Below are 22,585 nucleotides of genomic sequence, written 5' to 3'. Positions count from 1 at the left end.
GTTCCATTAGCTACTTTTGCCGCCCCCAACTTAGATCCACTACACCTTTTCTTTTAAAACTCCTACTGATTTTCTCACCTCTATGTCACATGTGAAAAGAAAGCATACCTACCAAAAGTCGTTCTCCCCTCCCAAGTAACATGCACGGCACTCTCACAAAGTGTTGACATCCACACGTGCATCACGCACGTGGCATGCAAATTCTGCATAGACAGAATTAAAAAGTCCTTACAACGAAGAAGCCCATGTTTGTCTCAGATTTGATTCCAAATCTTTTTATTTTTTTTGGTAAAAGCATCACCTGTAGGCTATAGAGCATCACATAAAGAATCAGCAGCAGCATTTCACCAGAAAAGCAACAACAGAAACGTAAAGAATCAGAAACAGCAAACATTATTAGGGATGGCAATAGGGTCGGCGGGTCAGAATACCTCAACACGAACACGACCTATTTATTAAATAGGTCGAATGTGGCAAAAACTAACATGACTCATTTATTAAACAGGTAACCCAACACGACACGGTTAACCCCGGTCGACATGACACGATTATACGACACAGTGACCCGTTTATTAAACGGGTCAACCCGATAACATAGACACGATAACCAACCCGAATAACCTGTCTAACCCGAATAACACAATTAGGGTTAGGGTTAGATAAGTTAATATATATATATATATATATATATATATATATATATATATATATAAACGGGTTGCGGGTTGACGGGTTCATGTAAATGGGTTGACCCGCCCGCCTATCCCATTTATTAAACATGGGTTGGCATACCCCGAACATGACCCGTCCAAACACGACCCGTTTAATAAACGGGTTAGGCGGGTCGACCCGTTTATGACACAAACCCATTTAAGTCAAACCCTAACCCGGTTAAGAAGCGGGTTGGTGGGTCGGGTCAGATTTTGCCACCCCTAAACATTATACATTCCCTATAAGCATGTGTCTCTTGCGGCTAGTCACAACTTAGGGGCACCCACCTGCCAGTTGGCCTTGAAGGGCCATCTTACCAACCCACCTAACAATAATCTCTTATGTGTCACAATCTAATAATTCTATATAATGATAATGGCAATGATGCAAAAACTAGCTATCGAGCTTGCATTCTTTGCCTAGGGAGGGTTGAAAATTAAGTCCCTCGTCACCGACTGCGTATTGACTGACCTCTGGTTGGTAAAAACATTGGGGTCTTATTGCTCACTGAGGCTTACCTACGCTTAGAGTAAGTTTGATTCGTTCACATGAGATTCACTTTTTAAAATACACTTTAGAAATTAAATTTCATTTGAACAGTACCTCAAAAGCAATTAAGCATAAACTTTTTTTGGCATTTTTTAGCATGTAATTATAAAAACAAACTCATAAAGAGTAAGTTGGCATAGAACCCAAAAATAAGATTTAAAAAATGAATCTCATTGGTATAAGATTCACTTTCTCATGAAGTCTCGTGAGATTTGAATTCTCATGAAATTTTGAAAGCCAATCTCTTTTTTAACAGTATTTTTACTTTTCAGAAATACAATCAAACGTACCCTCAGTTTCAACCTTGTAAAAAATGACATTTCTCGCAGATTCTGAAATTGTGACGTCATGTCAACTTGGTGACATTCACAAGTAATCCCTACCAGATGAGCGAAGCTGTTGTGGGGGAGTCAACTAATATTTCTCAAGTTGAAGATATGAAATGCGTTTGATACCAGAGGAAGTGTGGCACCCTCACTGTAAGGCCAAAGTTAAGAGCTTCACTCTGTGGGCAAAGTATCTCCTAGCCGGGTTTTAAGCAAGCAAAGATTGTATGGACATAGGGCTCAGTAAATGAGGTGATATCCCATGTGGTAAGCGGGGTCCTGTGCCAAGCTGAAGACCTAGGATCGAATCCTTCTGCCACATGGGGCAGCTGTTGTTCTGATAGGGGTCAGACTAACCCCAGCTTAACTTTCAAAAAAAAAATGATAATATTCACCTGCAACCAGAAATTCGGTGATTTTCTTTGCAACTATCCAAACAACAGTTGCTGGCCTGGCGTAAACAATATTGGAAATGCCACCATAAAATTGTGATATATTTAAGAGCTGATATAATATTAAAAAAGTGATATTTCTAAGATGTCGTTTAGGCAATGTTTACTTACGCCACTCTTAGAAATATTCTCTGAGAAAATGATTCTTAAGATAACCAAAAGTCTCACGTGATTGCAAACATAAGATTTTGGTTCCGTTTTCTTTTTATATAAGACTTAAAAATAGAAAATGATTCCTCAATTATGGGAGAAAAGGAGTCAGGTCTGCGGTGACTCAAAATCATGATTGAAAGATTCACTTGTGATTTTGCATAGGGCCAGTGGACGTGCCCTTATTTGAAAAGATAGACGTTTGATCGTGATATTAAATTATTAATGTAATAAAAAACACTTGTTACATTATTGCATTTATAGTATTGTAATATATATTTTATTTTCATATACATTAGTGGGGAGGTTTTTACACCCTAATATTTGTGTAAATGAGTTTTGTGGCACCAACTGAGGCTCGGCTTGTCTGGTAGGATCGCCTTGTGTTGGGATGCAAGTTCGAATCCCAATGGTATGGTTGTATAAATGGTAGGGGTCTGCCTGACCGCAGCTTGCCTTTAAAAGAAAAAAGAAAAAAAATCCCATTGGCCTTGGTGATGCTCCCAGATTCTATGGATTCTAGCTACTCTTCCCTTTTAAAAGCATAGTCGGTGCTAGGGATGTGGACATACCTAACTACTCTTGTTTTTTTTTTAAGTGGTCCTCATGAATCAATAGATAAATAATTAATTACTTATCAAATAATCAACACGTAACCCTTTCACTGAAAAAAAAAGTCATTGTCACATCTCAGGTTCGTTGGAAAAAGTATGATTGGCAAACGGGGTATTGAAAAAAAAAAAGGTTCATGACCTCTTTGTTTCTTGGAGGGAATGTTTTTTTTTACTCAGAGAAATCGCCCCAGGCACAAAGACTTAGCCATGATAGCTCATCCTGCCATACATACTGTAAAACTCCAATGGCTTACCCCTCGACCCCAGAGAGTCGCCGAGCTTCAGACTTCTGCAGGATGGTGATGCCCATGAGATTTGAACCTAGACTGCCCATCAAATGGTGTAGGCCCCATCCCTCTGCGCCAAACCCCTTGGGTCTTCTTTGAGGAAATGTTTATGACCATATGAGAACTGAATCTTTTAACAATGTAGTGTTATAGCGTTACTACAATTGTCAATTACCAACTTTTTTTCTGCAACAGATGAAGCGGTGAGTAATGAATTTTAATTTTTTTTTTTTTTGGTTTTTGCATATTGGTCCCTGTCTTATTAGCCAAAGACAAGCCCATCCCTGCCTCGACGCCATTTCCAAAATCATTCCCATCTTCTTAATGATCCAAAAGACAGATGACGGTAACCTCCATACTTTTGGTAAAAGACTGATTTACCCTGCAGGGCTCCCTATCTGTGACAGATTAGTGTAACATTGATTGCCTGGCGAACTTCCAGTTAGTATCATGCAGGCCTTTGTGTATATATATTTATAAACCAAAGTTTATAAAATTAATCTCAAGATTTACATCCCAATAAAGAGACTTGTGACATTTGTTTTACATTACAAAGGTACCATATTGAAACAAGGCTTCGTTGATTGGTCAAAAGAAAGGAGTAATTGCCCATAAATTGCCGTAACTCACTTCAGAGAAAAAGGACATTTATTCCCGTAATTGGAGTAGTTGTAGTTGAAAAAGAAAATAATGGCATGCTTTTTTTGATATTTAACTTTAGTATGGTACTTGGTGTTTGGATGGAGCCCATTGGTTGGTCATGAAGGTATTTCTGTTTTTCTTTTTGGTTTAGACCAAAGGAAAACCCCATCATCGCCTGCACATTGGCAGGCCTTTAGTTGGTAAAGCCCTTGAGATTTCCCAAGACACCAGGAGAGTAACCCCCCCCCCCCTCCGGTTTTCGAACCATGGTTGTCCCATGTCAAAGTTGAATGAGAGCTAATAATTAAGTCACTGTCATAACTGAGGGGTCTTGGATTCAAATCCGATGGTTGTTATGCCCTAGATTTCCTATAAAAAAAGGTTAACAATTAATAATGTAAGAGGATGCATCATTTTAAGGCTTTGTAAGAGTCTTAGTATTTTACAATTCCAAATTTTATAGGTTTGAGAAGCTGCACGGGAGAGGAGAGGATGCATCATTTTAAGGCTTTGTAACTAACCACAGTTTTGGACTAGGAAAGGGAAATTATCTTGGTTATAACCAAGGTTGCCAAACTAAGAAAGCAGAAGGGGAAGCTGGAAGCTATGCATTTAAAAAAGTATAGAAAGTAGGAAGTGAGGAATAAAAAAATAATATAAGAATTAAATGAGAATTAAAATGAACACAAATAAAAACTAAAATAAGTGATTATTCTTAAATTTCATGATTGTTTACCTTTAAGAATTAAATTTTTAACAAAATCTAAAAATGATAACTGTCAATTTAGAGAAAGCATATGGAAGTGAGTGAGACACGTGAGAAGAAACACAAAAAACATGAAAAGTAGAGTGAGAGAACATATAAGAAGAATAGATGAAATGTGTGAAAAGCATAGGAGAAGCATGTAAGAATCGAGATTCTCATCAAGTTTCATAAGCGAAGAGTATCGTGCTTCCGAAGCGAGTTTCCGAGAAGCGAGCTTTCCGCCTATCTAAGAAGCTTCTGGTAACTCTGGTTATAACAGCCCTTGCTTTTGGTTTTAAATATTGCAAATCTGTTAGTATTTTTTTCGTTATTTTCATGCACTACTAATTCGCTAATGCCTTTTGTAACACTTTCATGTTCACCAAACTACATTATATAAAACATGCACATTGCAGAATCTCTCTCCTCTTTATATTGGTGGTGCAGTGGCAGGGTTGGCAGCAAAATATTCATGGCTTCTGAACTGCACCTTGCTAAAAGACCATGATGCAGTAGTCAATGAGCTTCGTGCAAGTGGCTCATGGTGGTGACAGATAACCATGTCACCAAGCCAGTGATATCATGGAGATACTGATCACAATAAGTTCTTTGGCGATTTCTATTTTGATCCAGGAGTGTAGCTGAGCAAGTCTATGTGGTAGGGATGAGTATGAGAAATGAACTGAGAACCAAGACAAAATGAATAGACCTGGCATATATGTGCAGCTTTCTGCAGAAAGAATACATGAAGCAAACCCCAATCTTTTTCTGGTCTAAAATATGATACACAGAATTTCAGTCGTTGGGCAAAACAATAGATTTTGAAGCACAAAGGATCATGCCAGTTAACTAATTAGGGGTGAGGAAGGTGATCCCTTGTTTATAAGTCATGGATCAGTGAGCAGTGAATAAAGGGAATAACAGGTTCCTTGCTGTTTTCTTCTTTTGTAGCTGATAGAGATCATGACTGGTCTCTGCAGGCTCAGAGAGGGAGCTATTATATAAGCGATCGTCAATCTGGGTTTGGAAGACCCAAGATGTGCTAGACAAGGTTTGGTATGATTCAAGGAATCCTGCCCTCTTGAAAAAGCTAGACTCATCTAGGAAACGACAAGGCAAGAGTTCTATAACACTGCAAGATAGTCATTCTTTCCTTTTTGAGCACAAGAAACAAGTGTCTAAAGTCCAAAAGATTTAAGAATGATGCATAATTCTCTGTCACTAATTCAAGTATGAGATAGGTCAATCAATCACATAAGACCATTAAGTTTGGTGCATGAATTTAAATTATGGTTCCAATCTTGAGATATCTCAGGTTCCAAGGTTTTTCAGTTATGAAAAACAAAGGTTAACTTGCCAGAATAGGCAAATCAGTGGTGTCTTCCAATGACTGATTAAGTACAGAATTCTCCGGAAACATATAATAAAGTACTATGGTTCTCATTCACATACTTCCTTTAGCTACATCCCAGATAACTGTGTTTCCATTCTTCTCAAAAAAAGAAAACTGGGTTTCCATTGTATTGTTACTTTGCAGAGCTAGAATAGTCTAAAACTTTAAATCATCATACCAGATAATGTATTATCCATTCAGTGGCATCAAGAGATAACGTCAGCTGGGTCTGGATATTGGATCCAGATCCAGCATGAATAAGACATCACGTTTCCTAGTTTGTGTAGTCTTATTATTGTTGTTTCCTAGTTTGTATAGTTTCCTTAATGTTTCCTTTATTTTTCAGTTTCCTTCTTGTATAAGGAAATATACCTTTACATTTTAGTTTCCTAATTGTATAAGGAAATATGTATTGTTGTAAGGAAAGGACTATATGTCATACTCTATAAATAAGAGCATCATATCTCAGTTCCTCATCCAAAATCAGTTAAGCAGCAGCCCCTATTCTTCTTTTCTATTCCTACTTCTTCTTAAGAGTGTTGACATTGAGAAGTGCCATATTTATTATAGTATCATACAAATTGATTTGCTTTGGACCAGGTTAGTCCAACATATTCTCAAATATATGAGTCCAGGGCCATGTTTCTAAAAAAAGAATTTCAAAATTTGAAGAAAGGTTTCATGACAATTATGAAATAAGCATCTATTACTTGCAACCCTTGCAAGACTTAATTTGAAGCAAAATGAACAAGGAGTGTGGTATCTCGATTTTGAGGCTACTAACTACATCAGAGGTGATGAGGGTAAGTTCTCAGCTTTGATTCATTATCGTGGCAAAGATAGCATTATTACCAGGGATAGGACTAGTCATCCTACCACACACACTGGAACCAATTCTCTTGTCTAAATCAAGTTCTTTCAACCTTTCTAATGTCTTCTTTGTTTGTAACATCAAGAAAAATCTTATTTATGTCTCTAAGTTTATTGGTAATACCAATTTCTGTGTTGTATTTACTCCATCCCGTGTTTGTGTCAAGGATCTTCGCGCAAAGAAGATATTCACCGAGGGTAAAAGGTTGGGAAACATGTACGTCTTCAATGAGGATCCTGCATTCAAGTTTGTTGGTTTTGTTTCGAAGCCTAGTCCAACTTTATCGAGTCCATCTATTTTATTCAATTCTTATAGTTTAAATAAAGCCAAACTTTGGCATCATTGTCTTGGTCATTGTAGTTGGGGTTTCATTAAAAGATTGACTTCTAGTAAACTAATTCCTGAGTCAAGCCTAGATTGTGAGTCAGTAAATGTCACATGTCCAAGTTGTCAAGTTTTAAAGAGTCATGTACTTCCATTTAATTCCTTAAATGAAAAAGCTTCAAAACTTTTTGAAATTGTGCATTCTGATGTATGGAGACCAACACCTAAAACTTCTTTGTCTGGTAGTTGTTACTATGTGTCCTTCGTTGATAACTTTTCTCATTATACGTGAATATATTTTATGAAGCATAAACACAAAGTTTTTATATATTCACGAAGTTTTACATGGTCAAAAATCAGTTTTCTATGTCTATTCTGAATTTTTAATGTGACAGTGGGGCGAGTACTTTTCAAAGAAATTCATTACTTATCTTGAAAATAATGAGATCAACACACCTCAACGAAATAGGCTTGCTAAGAGGAAGCACTTGTTGAAAGTGTCTTAGCTATGTTTCATGCTAGTAGAACTTCTTTACATCTTTGGACACAGGCCTTTCACTGAACTGTTCACATTATAAATATGTTTCCCATGAAGATTTTGAATTACAAATCTCCTTATTATGTTTTGTTTGGGAAACACCCTGACTATGATTCTTTACGAGCCTATAGATGCATTTGTTATGTTAACATAGATAAGTCTTTGACAAATAAATTTGAACCTAGAGCTCACGTTTGCAAATTTATTGATTATATTGACAATTATAAATGGTTTAAGGGTTATGATGTCAAAAATAAATGCCTACGAATTTTCAAAAATGTGGTATTTGATGAAAGCTCTTTTGAGTATGATTTTGGGGCAGAGCGGGTTCAAAAGGAAAAAGAAAGCAATTTGGAGTACTATCAGCCATGGTTAAGTGAAGAATTATTTTCAGCTCCCATTGATGAATTTTCAACACGAGTAGTCTCAGATAATATTGAACAACATAGGGAAGTCTCTATTATTCTTGAAGAAAACACAATTATAGATAAGAGATATAAAGAAGGTCAGGTTTATACTCGAAGATACAAAGAAACAATCAATGTAAATGTCGAACAACAAATTCAAAACGTAAGCAATGATGAAAATGTAGTCAGCCAGCATGATGAAATCGTACCACAGTCAGAGTTTGATGAAATCGTACCACAGTTAGAGTTCAGAAGGTCAAATAGGGTAAAACACCCTATTGAGAGATGGGTAAGTTATTAAAAATTCAGCACATACCATCAAGTTTTCCTCATGCAAATAGAAAAACAAGAACAACCAATTTCTTATTTTCAAGCTATTAGAAATAAGAAATGGATTGAAGCCATGAACGAGGAGATGAGAGCATTGCATGAATGCCAAACATGAAAAATAGTTAAAAGGCTTTCATATAAAAATGTGTTTGGATCAAAATGGGTTTATAAGATAAAGTATAAACTTGATGGTACCATGAAAAGGTATAAGGCCCGTTTAGTTGCAAAAAGGTTCAAGAGTATTATATGAATTGTGAGGAGACTTTCAACCTTATGGTTAAAATAAAAACAATATGAATTATTTTATTTTGTAGCAGTGGATCATGGTTGAGTCCAGAATCAACTTGATGTCAAGAATACATTTTTACATGGAGACTTGAAAGAAGACGTTTACAACCACATGGATATAATGAAAATGATCCAATAGAATATGTGTAGACTTAAGAGAGTAATATATGGGTTAAAGCAGACTTCTCGTTCGTGGTTTGAGAGTTTCATTTTGAAAATACAAAAATATGGTTTCTATAAATCCTCCCTTGATCATTCATTGTTTATCTACAAAGATAAATGATATATAATTGTTTTGCTTATATATGTGGATGATATCATTGTTACAAGAAGCTCAGATAAACACATTCAGGAAGTAAAGGAAGAGTTGAACAATCGTTTTAAGATAAAGGTTCTTGATTAGTTGAAATATTTCTTGGGAATTGAAGTTGATAAAAGGAAAGATGGATTAATCTTAACTCAGTATAAGTATATTGTGGATCTCTTGCATAGGACCGATATGTCTGACTGCAAACCTTTGCTAACCCTTGTTCCTATGCATCAACTATTGAGTATTAATGATGGAGAATTGTATGATGATCCAACTGAGTCCAGAAGTATTGTGGGAATGTTGCAATACCTTACCTTCACACGGCCAGATGTTGTACATGTTGTAAACCAAGTGTCTCAATTTGTGCATCAGCTAAGGACCACTCATATGGAAGCAGTGAAACAAATTTTAAGGTATCTAAAGGGTACCCTAGGCAATGTTGTAAGTATCATAGCGTATCATACGATACGCTACAATACATATCGTATATATGAGGTGTTTTGATATGATACACACTTGTATCTTGATACGAGTGTGGATCTTACGACACGCCCCTGTATCTTACGATACACTTCGATACGGGGCATATCTTAAGATACGCTATAAATGCAGTTTAAATACACTTATTTCAATTTTTTTCAAAAACATATAAATCCCCTTGGAGCTAGTTCATATTCATCCTAAAGAGCTTAAGAGTGATTTAGAGAGATTTTTATCAAAAAAAATATGATGATATTCAATGATTGATGTTATCTAATTCTTTTTTTTTAATTTAAAAAAAATAGTTATGTAAAATTTGTAAGCATTAAAAAAACACAATGATTTTTTTTGTTACACACATTATTATGAATCTTGTGACTTATTAGCTTAGATTCGTTATTTAATATGCATATTATTTCATAATTTTCATTTTGCTTGTGAGACATGCATGCCATTTATAGCATATTATCTTTGATTATTTAATTTTCGATGTCTTATTCATGTCATTCATAGCACATAATTGTTTTGATATGTAATATTATAATTTTATCTTATGAAATTCATCATTGTTTGATGATGTCTTATGCAGCTCGTAGAGACATAAATGCTTCATATGTGATTTTATGGTTATATTTTGTTCAATTCATCATTGTTTCATGTGTTCTGATTTTTTTAGAATTTTTGATATTTTTTTAATTAAAAATTATGATTTTTTACTATACGATACGATATGATACATATCTTTTTTTGGGCCCAACCGATACTGGTAACAATATGATAATTATAACCTTAACCCTAGGTGATGGGTTGTTTTATAAGAAAGGAAGTCATAAGGAAGATTTATTCATAGTTATGGCCCATTCAAATACAGATTGGGCAAGAGATCCAAGTGAAAGAAGGTTAGTTTCAAGGTATTGTATATTTGTAGGAGGTAGTCTAGTTTCTTGGTCAAGCCGAAAACAGAGGGTTGTATCCCGATCTAGCACAGAAGCCGAATGCTGAGCCATGGCAGCAAGTGCTTCATAATTGACATGGATACGAAATTTGCTACATGAGTTGAATGAGACAATCACTAGATCAGTTTTATTCTGTGACAATCAGGGTGCCATAAGCATTTCATTGAATTTGTTGCATTATGAAAAAACTAAGCATATAGAGATTGATAAGTACTTCATCGGAAGTAAAATTGAAGACTGGAACAGAAGATTCATTGGTTCAGAAAACCAAGTAGCGGATCTCTTTACAAAAGTCTTGACAAAGCAAAGGTTTTGGTTTTTGAAGTCCAAGTTGTCCATGGTGATTGAGGGAGGCTATCAAGAGATAATGTCAGTTGGGTCTGGATATTTGATCCAAATCCATATTTGATCCAAATCCAATACCCAGATCCAGCATGAATAGAAAATCATGTTTCCTAGTTTGTGTAGTCTCATTATTGTTTTTTTGCTAGTTTGTATAGTTTCCTTATTATTAATGTTTCCTTTATTTTTCAGTTTCCTTCTTGTATAAGAAAATATACCTTTGTATTTTAGTTTCCTTATTGTATAAGGAAATATGTATTGTTGTAAAGAAAGGACTATATGTCATACTCTATAAATAAGAGCATCATATCTCATAGTTCCTCATTGGGAATTGGTTCAGCAGCAACCCCTACTCTTCTTTTCTTTTCCTACTTCTCGAGTCCGGACATTGAGAGGTGCCACATTTATTAAGTGGCAAATGTGTCAGCAGATGGGAATGGGACAGTAACCACAAACCATTGTGACATAAGCAGCTGATGGAGTCATATTGTAGATGGAAATCATGTATGGTTAGTGGACACATTTATTTGCATGATAAGTGCTGGTTATGGGATTCCGGTGACTCTCTCAGTGGAATGCTCATATGATCAGAGTAAGTGGAGAATCATTTAAAGTTCCAAGTTATAGCTGGCACCCATGAATGCACAAGACACAGCTCAATGCCTGCAAAGTAATTTATCAAGTGATTCTGTCTTCACAAGAGAATGCACATGTATGGGAGACCCCACATGTTCAAGTAACCCACCAAACCAGTGCTTCAAGTTTCTATTCTCAAATACATGATTAATGTTTCAGTAATGCTCAACAAATAGATTAAGTCAAAAAACCTATTTCAATGATATTAACCTAGTGGCTGACGATATATGGACAACATCTCTTTCTTGCTCACGGCTTCCAAAACAGGGAAAAACCCTAAACATGGCAAACCTTTACAGAGAAAATTTCATAGTAAGACTGTTCAAATCAGAACCTAATAATTAGGTCTAGCATTTGGTAATTTTATGCACTTAATTCTTGCCGATGCCGAAGTATTATCCAATGTTGTGAAAATTGTGCCTCAAGGCACAAAAAGTGTGCCTCTCCTCAAGGAGATGCCCTTTATGTTTTGAGGCGGGCAAGTATAGCGCAACTGGCCTGAGGCGTGCGCCTCATAGGCCTCGAGGCGAGGCGAGGCGCCTCATGCCACTCTGGTCAAATGTGGGTCAAAGCCCCCCCATTTGACACAAATTTAATAAGTAGAAAAAAAGGAATAGGGGAGACCCAATGGGTTAGGGCTCTCTCTCTCTCTCTCTTCCCTTCTTCCCTTCTTCTTCTCCTCCTCCTCCTCCTCCTTCTTTCTTCTTCTTCCCTTTTCTTGCTTTGTTCTTCTTCTTACCTTATTCATCCTCTAGTTTCCTTCTTTCAGTCTTCTTCATCTTATTCTTCCGGTCCCCTCCTCCTCCTCCTTCCCTTCTCGTTTTCCTTGTCCTGTTTCTCTCTAGTCTATAGGAAATTCTGGATTCTTGGCTTGGTTGTTTTGCTGGTTTGAGTTCGTCATGTTGCTGGATTTGCAATTGCATGTTCTCTTTATTGTTATATAATTGTTTAACAGGTAGAAGGTGGAAATGTTTGTTGTATAGTGCTTATTTTCATGCTGAATATGTGGTTAATGTCTTGAGCTGGTTTTAGTAGTTTAATAAAGATAATTTTTCAAGCAAATATTTATGAAAAATTAGCTTGATGTTTGTTTAGAAATTAGAACTTTAGATGCATTTTGTGCATAGGATTGAGAAATTTGTCATAGAATTTACTCTTTTACATGTTATTCTAATATTTGTCAGTATTATTTAAGATTTCCTGTTTCTTATTGTTTGTTGCTTCATCAATAAGGCATTTTTTATTTGGATTTTTAAATATTTTTTTAAAATTTTAAAGTTTTTAAAATTATATTTTTTAGGCTTACACTTTACACCTCACTCCATATTTTGGTGGAGCGCTTCACTACGCCTCAACGCTTTTCACAACATTGGTATTATCTTTTGATAATAAAACTGAAGCTAATGTGATTTTTCTAAAAAAATTCTCGAGAAAACAAGACCATGTTGAGATAGGTGGACATGAAAAGGGTGTTTCATCATTTGCTAGACTGAAAGGATATTATGTGCTTCTGAAAGTTGAAAAATATGGTGATCTCGAGTCTGATTCAGGAGAGCTATGTTCAACATCTAGAAAAGAATATGAGAATATATAACTAGAAGACTTGAAGAGTCACAAACAAGCCAAGAAAATTCCAAAACTAGCACAATAATTATGATACAGAGACTACATAAGATGAACTAGCAAAAGTGGAAAAGCTATAACTAGCAAAGCTCAAACGGAACATAAAGTACATTGAGAACACTTTCAAAAGTATGCAAGAGATATGAACAATAAAAGATAATGACTGTTAATATAAACAAACAAAAGAAGCACGAACCAAAATTCTGCATGGAATAGCAGAGCAGTGGAGAAGACAAAAAAAAAAGAGCACTTGAAATTGTTTTTTGATAGCCAATCTGGGGGTTTAACCCCCATGGAATTCAAACATGAGACCCTTTTGATTATGATGGTGAAAAAAGAAAAATGAAAAACTTCCACAGCCTGCTGACCAAACCAATGGAAAAATCATGATGAAGAACACCTACATGGGGAGCATAATCATTGCAAATCACTTGCTACTCATTTTGAAAAGCAAACCAATTGTATTCTAGAAATGAAGGAATCAGAACCACTACCAATTTCGTTCAAGAAGTAATCTTGAAGTTAAAAAATAGCTTCTCCCTCTTTACCTTTTCTATCTTCATTTAAACATCATATCAATCCTAGTTTGGTTTGCCATTTCCAAATGTCAAACTTCAGAATAAGAATTTCACATAATTCCTATGCTCTGTGCAGTATAAATGACCACAACTAAAACAAAACCAAAACAAATACAACAAAATTGGTCCTTTCATAAATAGAATATGAGAACTACCAAACGAAGCCAATCAATAGCCTAACAATAACATGATTATTCACTGAACGCTTTCTGGAATCTTAAGTGAAACAGTTCTAATGTTAGCCATGTGAGTGCTTCAAAAGAAACAATTTTGAATGTACTTGGGTTGTGGAACTAGCAGGAATATGTCAAGACATTCTCTACTACCAAAAGTAACAAGGTTGGAAGCAACTGAATAAAAGAAAGATATATGGAACAGTGAATCTTGTAAGCTCCTCTTATAAACAATTTATGACGCAAGACAGAGTTCATATGATGTCTTGTAAAGCCTCAACATTTTATTCTCCAAAGTTTTTATATGTGAAATCAATATCCAAAGGAAGTGGAATGACCTGCGACACCTTACTGCAGTGTGCCTCATTCACTTAATAATTAGAGGATCCATATTCAACGCCGCCACCGCTAAAGCTCCTCGATGTTACAGGGAACTAGAGCTACACAAACACCATGATGCTAATCCATTGAGATGAAAAGGAACTATTCATGGAGTGGCATCACCTTGGTGGACCTATTACCACATTAAGCACTCGCACAATTATTGTTATACGAACATGGAGGTTGCTTCCAAGAAGCAGAGTGGTAACAACTTCGATTTTCAAATATAGCATTTCAAAGGAGCAGCATGGTAACAACTTTGATTTTCCAATATAGCATTTACAAATTCAAAAGGCACATACACACATTCCCAAAATATACATTTTGGCTCCCTTGATGAGTACAGTGGATGGTATCCAAAGAATCAATGTAATTGACGTTAAAATATATGTATATATACTTTTATATATATATATATATATTCATATATATATAGTATATTCTTTTACTCTTTTTTATTTTATGTTATTGTCAGGAGTATTTTGGTCTTTTCCCTTATAATAAAATCTGTCCTCTAGGGACAGTCTTATTTTTTTATTTCTTATTTTTATTCTTGATCCATTTCCCAAAAAACCAAGGGCTCATTAGGTATTCTCCCAAAGAGTCGTTGGGGCTCCGTGACCGTAGGGAGCTCCCAACGACTCCTTGGGAGCTCCCAATAGCCTCCCTTAGTGGTTGTTTTGTGTATAAATAGGGGTTGAACCCCTCTTGTATAAACAATGCCTCACTTAAGTATTTATGCTCAATAAAAATGATCTTTTTATGTTTTGTGTTTTTCTATTTAGTTCTTTAATGTTTTATATGCACTTAGTGCTTTTGTTGTTGCCCTTTGTTGGTTATTGTATTGTCCCATAGTGGACTTGTACTTCTACACATTGTGATTGTAAGCCCTTAGTGACATTGGTTTGTACTTGTGCACTTTTGTGATTGTGATCTTGTAAGCCCTTAGTGACATTGTTTTTGCATTTTCTGCTATTTCATTACATGGTATCAGAACCAAGAAATTCTTCTTGGAATTTGCCTCTTTTGGGTCTTGAGATTCTTTGGTTCGAGTTCGTGCTTCGTGAAGGATTCATGATCATTATGTGACTTGGATTCAAGGTAAATTTTGACATGGTATCTATGTAACACGGACTCTTCTAATAGGGCACCACACCCGTGTACACCCACACTCATACGGGTGCGACACTTGAACACGACTTCCTTTGTGTCAGGTGAAGTCAACCATATTGAGGTTCATTTCTGTCTAAAAGTAAATTCCGTTAACCCTAACCAAGTCCAGTTTTATCTATATTATATATATAAATACATAAATGCACACATACACACATTGTTAACTTAAAATTGTTAAAAATTATATTATATACCCTCCCCGCACCCCGGCACCCAAGTTTTTTTAAAGTGTCACATCGCAGCATCTGCACCCGCACCTATGTGACATAGCCTGGTATGTATCTTATATCTTTAAAAAATATATATGTTATTTTTATTAAAAAAAACTTTAAATGTTTTTTTAATTATCGTTGGACTTGTTTTTATTAAATATCTTATAAGGCTTATTTGTTTAATCTTGTGAAATTATACATATGTAAGTTTTTAAAATCATGTTTGATTCTTAATTTTTCAAAACTTGCTTTATTTGATATATATATATATATATATATATATATATATATATATATATATATATATAAAATCTTGTATGCTTGAGCATGTATTGTTGGCATTTAGATGCTTTATTTGAATAAGTCATGATTATAATTGACAAATCATGTTCGTATTTATTATTGAACTTTGTTTTGTTCTCTTTTGAAAAATTACCATATATTTTAAAATAATTTGAGATGTTTTAAAATAATGATGTGTGAATTTCACAAGTGTGATCTTATGAAATTTTGCTTAAACTTATGTTTAATTTTTCTCTTTACTCTTGGTGTATTAAAAATAACATATGAAGTGTTAAAAAATATGATCTAACTTATGAATAAATAATTTTTATATTAATATTTGATCCTTGTGCACTTATGATTGCCTTACATGATGAATAAGATTGTTAATTCGTGCATAAGGTATTGAGCATAATTTTTTACGATAAGTTATTCACTTTAATAAATGTCTTTTATGGTCCTTTTATGGGATAATAGTTATGATATTAGGTGTTTCTCTTATTGATCATTTTTGTGGTACTTATGATTATGTTATTTTCTTAGTCTCATGGCATTATTTTACATGTTTTGCATGGGATTATGTTGCATACTTAGTTTTAAATAAAATATTAAGTTGAGAATCACGAGAAACTTCTTTGTGTTTTATAGGTGTTTTAAGTGTTTCCTTTATGATTCACTTTAGTACTTGATTATTATTGATGGACCTGCTTGTCTACCTAGATCTTTGGTGGACATGTATATTCTTGATTAAAAAACTCGTGATTGATTGCATACTTGTTATTCATAAAATATAAATTTTTATATTATGCCCTTAGTGCATTAAACTATCACTAGAATATACATGAGTTTTTTTATCTCTTCATGAGTATCCATGATTAGTTGTACGTGTGCATGTATTTGATTTTCTATATGGTACTTTGAGAATCTCTATATATGTTTTGGCCCTCTTTACTATCATATGACATTGATTGTCTTATAGTAGACTTGTAATCTAAATTGAGTTATCTCTCTATATAACTTGCTTATATTGATATGATTGCATTAATTGATATCATATTGTGCATATGATTGCACTATATTCATTCGATACAGTTATTAGGATTTGATTTGAAACTTTATTTTTTCAAATTGATTCTTATATATGAACTCACTTATTTGAAAAAATGATTTTCGTGAGTATTTATTGTCTTCTTATGACATTTGTGGTCTTATTGTTGTTGAACCAGAGTTTGTTTGAGAGGGTGAATTGTGTGCATCTCAGTTATGTCAATTTAGATTATCAACTTATAATTTAGCTCTAACTGAGTGTTGTTTGATCTCTGGTTTTATGAGTGAGTTGTATTACTCATTTGTTTATTTGGCCATTATTATGGTGGATGCTCATAATTATTTTTTATCTGTGATGGCTATCTATCTTTGAAACCATGGTGTTTCGAAAGATTGTACAAATTGATGACATTAGTTTGTTTTCATTACAAACTCTCTTACCTTTTGTGTTTTCTCCTATTATGCCTCTTATTTAAGTGTCATTTTATGTAAATAAGAAATGTTTATTCACACTTTTGTGTGTTTTTAGCCCATTAGTGACATTATGATTATGCTCTTGATCTAGTCAATGATACAGTTCTTTTGCGTGTCATTATATGTAGACAAGAGATGTTTATTCACACATTCGTGTGTGATTTTAGCTCATCATTGGCATTATAATTATGCTCTTGTTCTAGTCGTTGATACACTTATTTTGAGTGTCATAATATGTAGTCAAGAGATGTTTATTCACACCTTCGTGTGATTTTAGCCCATTGTTGACATTGTGATTATGCTCTTATTCTAGTCGCGGATCCACTTGTGTGGAGTGTCATTATATGTAGATAAGAGATGTTTTCAATGTGGTGAGTTATGCGCACCCATTGGTTATGTTTTTGTTCTAGTCACTGATACATTTGAATTTTGAAGTTTGGAGGTCTAGTGAGGTAATTGCTTGTAGTGGCCGAACTATTGTTGAAATTTGCAAGTATCATTCTCTTTGTTATGTGAGATTTTTTAGAATCCCTTCATAAAATTTCAAAAATGTCTTCTACTTGTTTTCCTTTATAAGAAAAAATGTTTATTGATAAAAAGTTCATGGATTTTGCATACTTGTGATGTTTAATAAAAAATGTATTCTTTATATTGTGAACCTCCTTGAGTGTGCCCCTTTATGGGTATTGAAAGTGTGTTCCTTACGAAAATACTTGTGTGTTGTCCACTTGATATTGGTGAAAACTTTTGTTCGTAGTTAAAGACTATTTGGTCCTTTACATTAAAATCATGCATTTTATGTGCATTTTATTGACAAAAATATTTTTTTTGTTGTCTTATGTGCATTAAATATGCTTTAATTAAATGTTGGATATATCCGTGTGTTTGATATTGATTATATTATTCACATTGTTGCATGCATAAATTTAATTAACTCCTCTTTTCTTGAAAGTTTGTTTTAGTGTTATACTTTATATGTATGTTGTTTTTAGTATAAATTGATTATTTGGTTTAAGTGGAGTTTTTCTAAAAATTTGGTATATTAATAATACATCATTGTTTATCTCTTTTTGATAATTGATATGTTTTGTAGTGATCAGTGTTATTAAAAATGTGCCTCAAGGCGCAAAAAGCACGCCTCGCCTCAAGGCGAGGGGCTTTATGCCTTGGGGCGCATATATAAAGCGCAAAAGGTTCAAGGCGTGCGCCTCATACGCCTTGAGGTGCACGCCTCGGGGCGAAATGTGCCTCAATGAGAGGCGTATGCGCCTCATTTTGTTGGTCAAACGGGGGTCAAAGCCCCCATTTGACCAAAACTTAGATGTTATTAAATCAGCCCCCCAACCCTAAGCCCTAATTTTTCATTTCGTCTCACAGTCTCTCTCTCACATCTCGCAGTCTCTCTCTCGTCTCTCGCTCATCTCACTCGTCACTCGTCTCTCACTCGTCTCTCACTCATCTCTCTCTCACAGTCCCTCACTCGTCTCCCACTTCTCGTCTCGGTCTCTCTCACCTCTCTTCGTCTCGTCTGTCAACCTAACCCGAGCTTGGGTTTCGGAAGAAGAAGAAGAAGAAGAAGAGGTACAGGTTTTATATGTTTGTATATATTTTCTTTTATGTTCGGTTGAGTTCTAATCTCCTTTAGCGTGAAAATTTGTAATGAGCATATACGAGTCAAGCTGAGCCAAGTAGCCATTGTTCACATTCAGCTTGTTAAGCCTCTTTTATGAGTTTGAGTGGCTCGGCTTGTTTCACTGCCCTGCATGCTCAAACTCTTCAAAATGTTCTGATAAAGGAAAAAAGGGGAGATGGGAAGATGAGATACACAAGAACAAACACACTTAGGGTGTGTCTGCATGGCTTGCGGTTCAAGATCCGATCTAGACATGAGGGCCACCCCAGATCTGACCTTCATTCAACTGGGGGATCTTTGAGATCTCAAAACTGTTAGAAATCCAAAATTTCTAACTGAGAAAAAAGGGAATGGCCTGAGATCATGAATCTGAAAACGTATCAAGATATACAAATTTGATTTTATTTTAATTAAGGTTTCTGTTTGGGAAAAAATTCAAATCTGATCCATTTGCACTCTTGTATTGATTTTGGTTGTGCATGAAACGCCTAAGCAATAAGAGATTTTACACTTCTTTACAATAGATTTAGTGTGACCTTGGGGGCATTGGAATGATCAGGTTTTAAACTTAGTTCTGGTTTGGATTTAGGTTGGATATCTAACAAATCCATATCCAATTAGCAGGATTCAGTAGAGCTAGCAGGTAGTAAATAATCATATTCGAGTTCAATATGCAGTCTTACATCTGAATCTGAACCAAATTGGAATTTAAACCCATAGGATAGGATAATGAACTAATTACATATAGAATGTATCTGATTACAAGTCAATGTGGGCTCTGTATTATATTTTCCCATCTGACTCTGAATTTGAATTTAAAGATCTTATTAGGTTGGATTCTGTAATGCCTACAACAGAGATGAATTTAACCCCTTTGCATCTCATATTTTTTCCGTATTTATTTGAGATTTTTTATTTTTTATTGGTTGTTGCTTCATCAATAAAGCATTTCTTATTTGTTTATAATTTTAGATCATTTTTATAGTTTTGTTAAGTTACAAAAAAAAATTTAGGCTTACGCTTTGCGCCTCGAGGCTTACGCCTCGCCTCAGATTTTGGTGGAGCGCCTCGCTACGCCTCAACGCTTTTCACAACACTGGTAGTGATTAAGTTTCCTTATGATCAATACTTATTCTTTCTTGAAAAATATGTTAATTTTGAGTCTATGAATGTCTAAATTTGATTTCATAAAAATTTCTCTTTTGAGGTATGCTCCTCCTATCTTTCTTAATGGTTATCTAATATTTCTAAAAAAAAAATTCTTGTGTGTTATTCTTGTTTAAAATATATATATTTGTTTTGAAACTTCATAACTATTTGGTTTGAATACCTTTTTTTTTAGTTTTCGTATGTTTGTTTTGTTTTCTCTATAGGTTCTTAAAGATGCGATGGATTGAGAAATGAATATCATTGATGCATCATGAAGGTGGAGATAGCCGATGAAGGCGATTGGGGATGATCACCAATAAAAGACATTTGAAGACTTGTATTTGCAAAACTCTCTAATATATCATAAAGATGGAGATTTTTGTTGAAGACACTTGAAGACTTGGATCCTTCTTATTGAATCTTTGTTGTATTTCCAAACTTTCGGTATATCACACCGTAAGTTTGAGGAGGGGTGTTAAAATATAAGTATATATATACTTATATATATTCATATATATAAAGTATATGCCTTTACTCTTTTTTATTTTCTGTTATTGTCAGGAGTATTTTGGTCTTTTCCCCTTATAATAAAATCTATCCTCTAGGGATAGTCTTTTATTTTTTTATTTCTTATTTTTATTCTTGATCCATTTCCCAAAAAATCAAGGGCTCTTTGGGTATTCTCCCAAAGAGTCGTTGGGGCTCCATGACCGTTGGGAGCTCTCAACGACTCCTTGGGAGCTCCCAATAGCCTCCCTCAGTGGCTGTTTTGTGTATAAATAGGGGTTGAACCCCTTTTGTATAAACAATGCTTCTCTTAAGTATTTATGCTCAATAAAAATGAATATTTTTATGTTTTGTGTTTTTCTATTTAGTTCTTTAATGTTTTATATGCACTTAGTGCTTTTGTTGTTGCCCTTTGTTGGTTATTGTATTGTCCCATAGTGGACTTGTGCTTTTGCACATTGTGATTGTAAGCCCTCAGTGACATTGGTTTGTACTTGTGCACTTTTGTGATTGTGATCTTTTAAGCCCTTAGTGACATTATTTTTGCATTTTTTCGCTATTTTATTACAATTAAAACATGATACAAAATTACAGTTTTTTCCTTTTTAAGCCCGTATAACAAATTCACATCAAAAAGAAAGAAAGTGAAGAAACCCACCTGCCCCTTCAAAAGAGTACCATAAAATGCCATGAACAACATCAAATATCATCTTTAGATATAATAAAAAAGGTGCAAATTTTGCGCACCTAATTCATTTTCAACACTAATTCTCACATTACAGTTTCAATTTCTTTATAAAACTAATTTTTTTTCTAGTCTTCATCTTTACTCTTAACAATAAAAACAGCTTCACACACACTGTCAACAAACAAAGGGAAACCCAAATAATCCTTCCTACCCAACTAGCTCACTGGACTAAGCAAAGATCAACAAGGCATGCACATCTCTTCATCCTCTAAACTAAGCCACTCTGTACACAAAATCATCCCAACCTCCATTCTCCTCCTAAAAAACCCCTTCCCACCAAACAAAAACGAAAAAATCACCCAAAAGAAAAGAAAGGAGGCAAAAATTTCTCCAAACCTAGAACCAGATCACCTCCTCCCGTTCACCGGATAATGCGAGAGTGGCACGAACTCGGACAGCGGCGTCGAGACAGGCGTGGGCAGCGGCGACGTCCGGCAGATCGGGCACGAAGCGTTGAGCCCCAGCCACGAGTCCACGCACCCGACATGGAAGAAGTGCCTGCAGTCCGGCAGCATCCTGACGATCTCCCCCTCCTTGTAATCGCACAAACAGATGGAGCAGACGCCATCGTCGCCGCCAAATTCTCGGTCTTTCGCCTCCGATAAGGCGAATTTCGGGTACGACGCGATCACGGCGGGATCGAGCCCGGGGGCGCCGGGTCTCTCCTCGTCGTCCTCGGTGACGAAGATGATGCTGGGGAGGACGATGCCGCGGGGGGCGTTGGGGTCGTCGGAAGAGGGGCGTGCGGCGCGGCAGCAGATGTAGGAGGCAAGGAGGAGGGTGGAGAGGAGGACGAGGAAGCCGAGGGCGATGGAGATGGAGTAGCCGAGGCCCAAGTTGGTGAAGTTCTGCTTCAGGAACGCAGCCATCCCATGGCCGGACATTGTGGTGAGGAGGGTCTGAGTCTGGGTGGTGGTGGTGGGAATTGGGGGTCATTGTGGAGGAGGGATTGGGTGGGGGAGGAGAAGAGGGTGATGGGTTGGGGGCAAAGTGTTCGGCGTTGTTGTTGGCATCCGAGTGCAATTAATAGGGGCGTTGAATACCCCTTCTTTATTGAGGAAAGGGCAATCGTGGGGGTGGGGAGGACTTGAGAGAGAGATGCAGTAAGCATTTACTGCACCTCTGCAGAGAGCACCAACCACCATTTAAACGCTCTTTGCACTCTCTCTCTCTCTCTCTCTCTCTCTCTCTCTCTCTCTCTCTCTCTGTGTGTGTGTGTTTGTGCCGGCAAAATTTTCCGACGATGGGAATATT

At 35.6% G+C, this 22,585-nt stretch overlaps 1 pseudogene across 1 annotated transcript; it reads right to left on the bottom strand.

Annotated features, from left to right (window-relative positions):
* Positions 1 to 21,340: 21,340 nt before the first annotated feature.
* On the bottom strand, positions 21,341 to 22,284 carry LOC149843755 (RING-H2 finger protein ATL67 pseudogene; annotated as a pseudogene). The gene has a single exon (XR_016431157.1). The product of XR_016431157.1 is annotated as an RING-H2 finger protein ATL67 pseudogene (transcript).
* Between the last annotated feature and the right edge of the window lie 301 nt (positions 22,285 to 22,585).

The sequence above is a fragment of the Nuphar pumila genome, chromosome 3 (genome assembly GCF_984573655.1).
Source record: "Nuphar pumila chromosome 3, dmNupPumi1.hap1.1, whole genome shotgun sequence".
Lineage (NCBI taxonomy): Eukaryota > Viridiplantae > Streptophyta > Magnoliopsida > Nymphaeales > Nymphaeaceae > Nuphar > Nuphar pumila.
The sequence above is the reverse complement of the archived record's forward strand: the minus strand, read 5'-3'. Positions and strand labels throughout refer to the sequence as shown.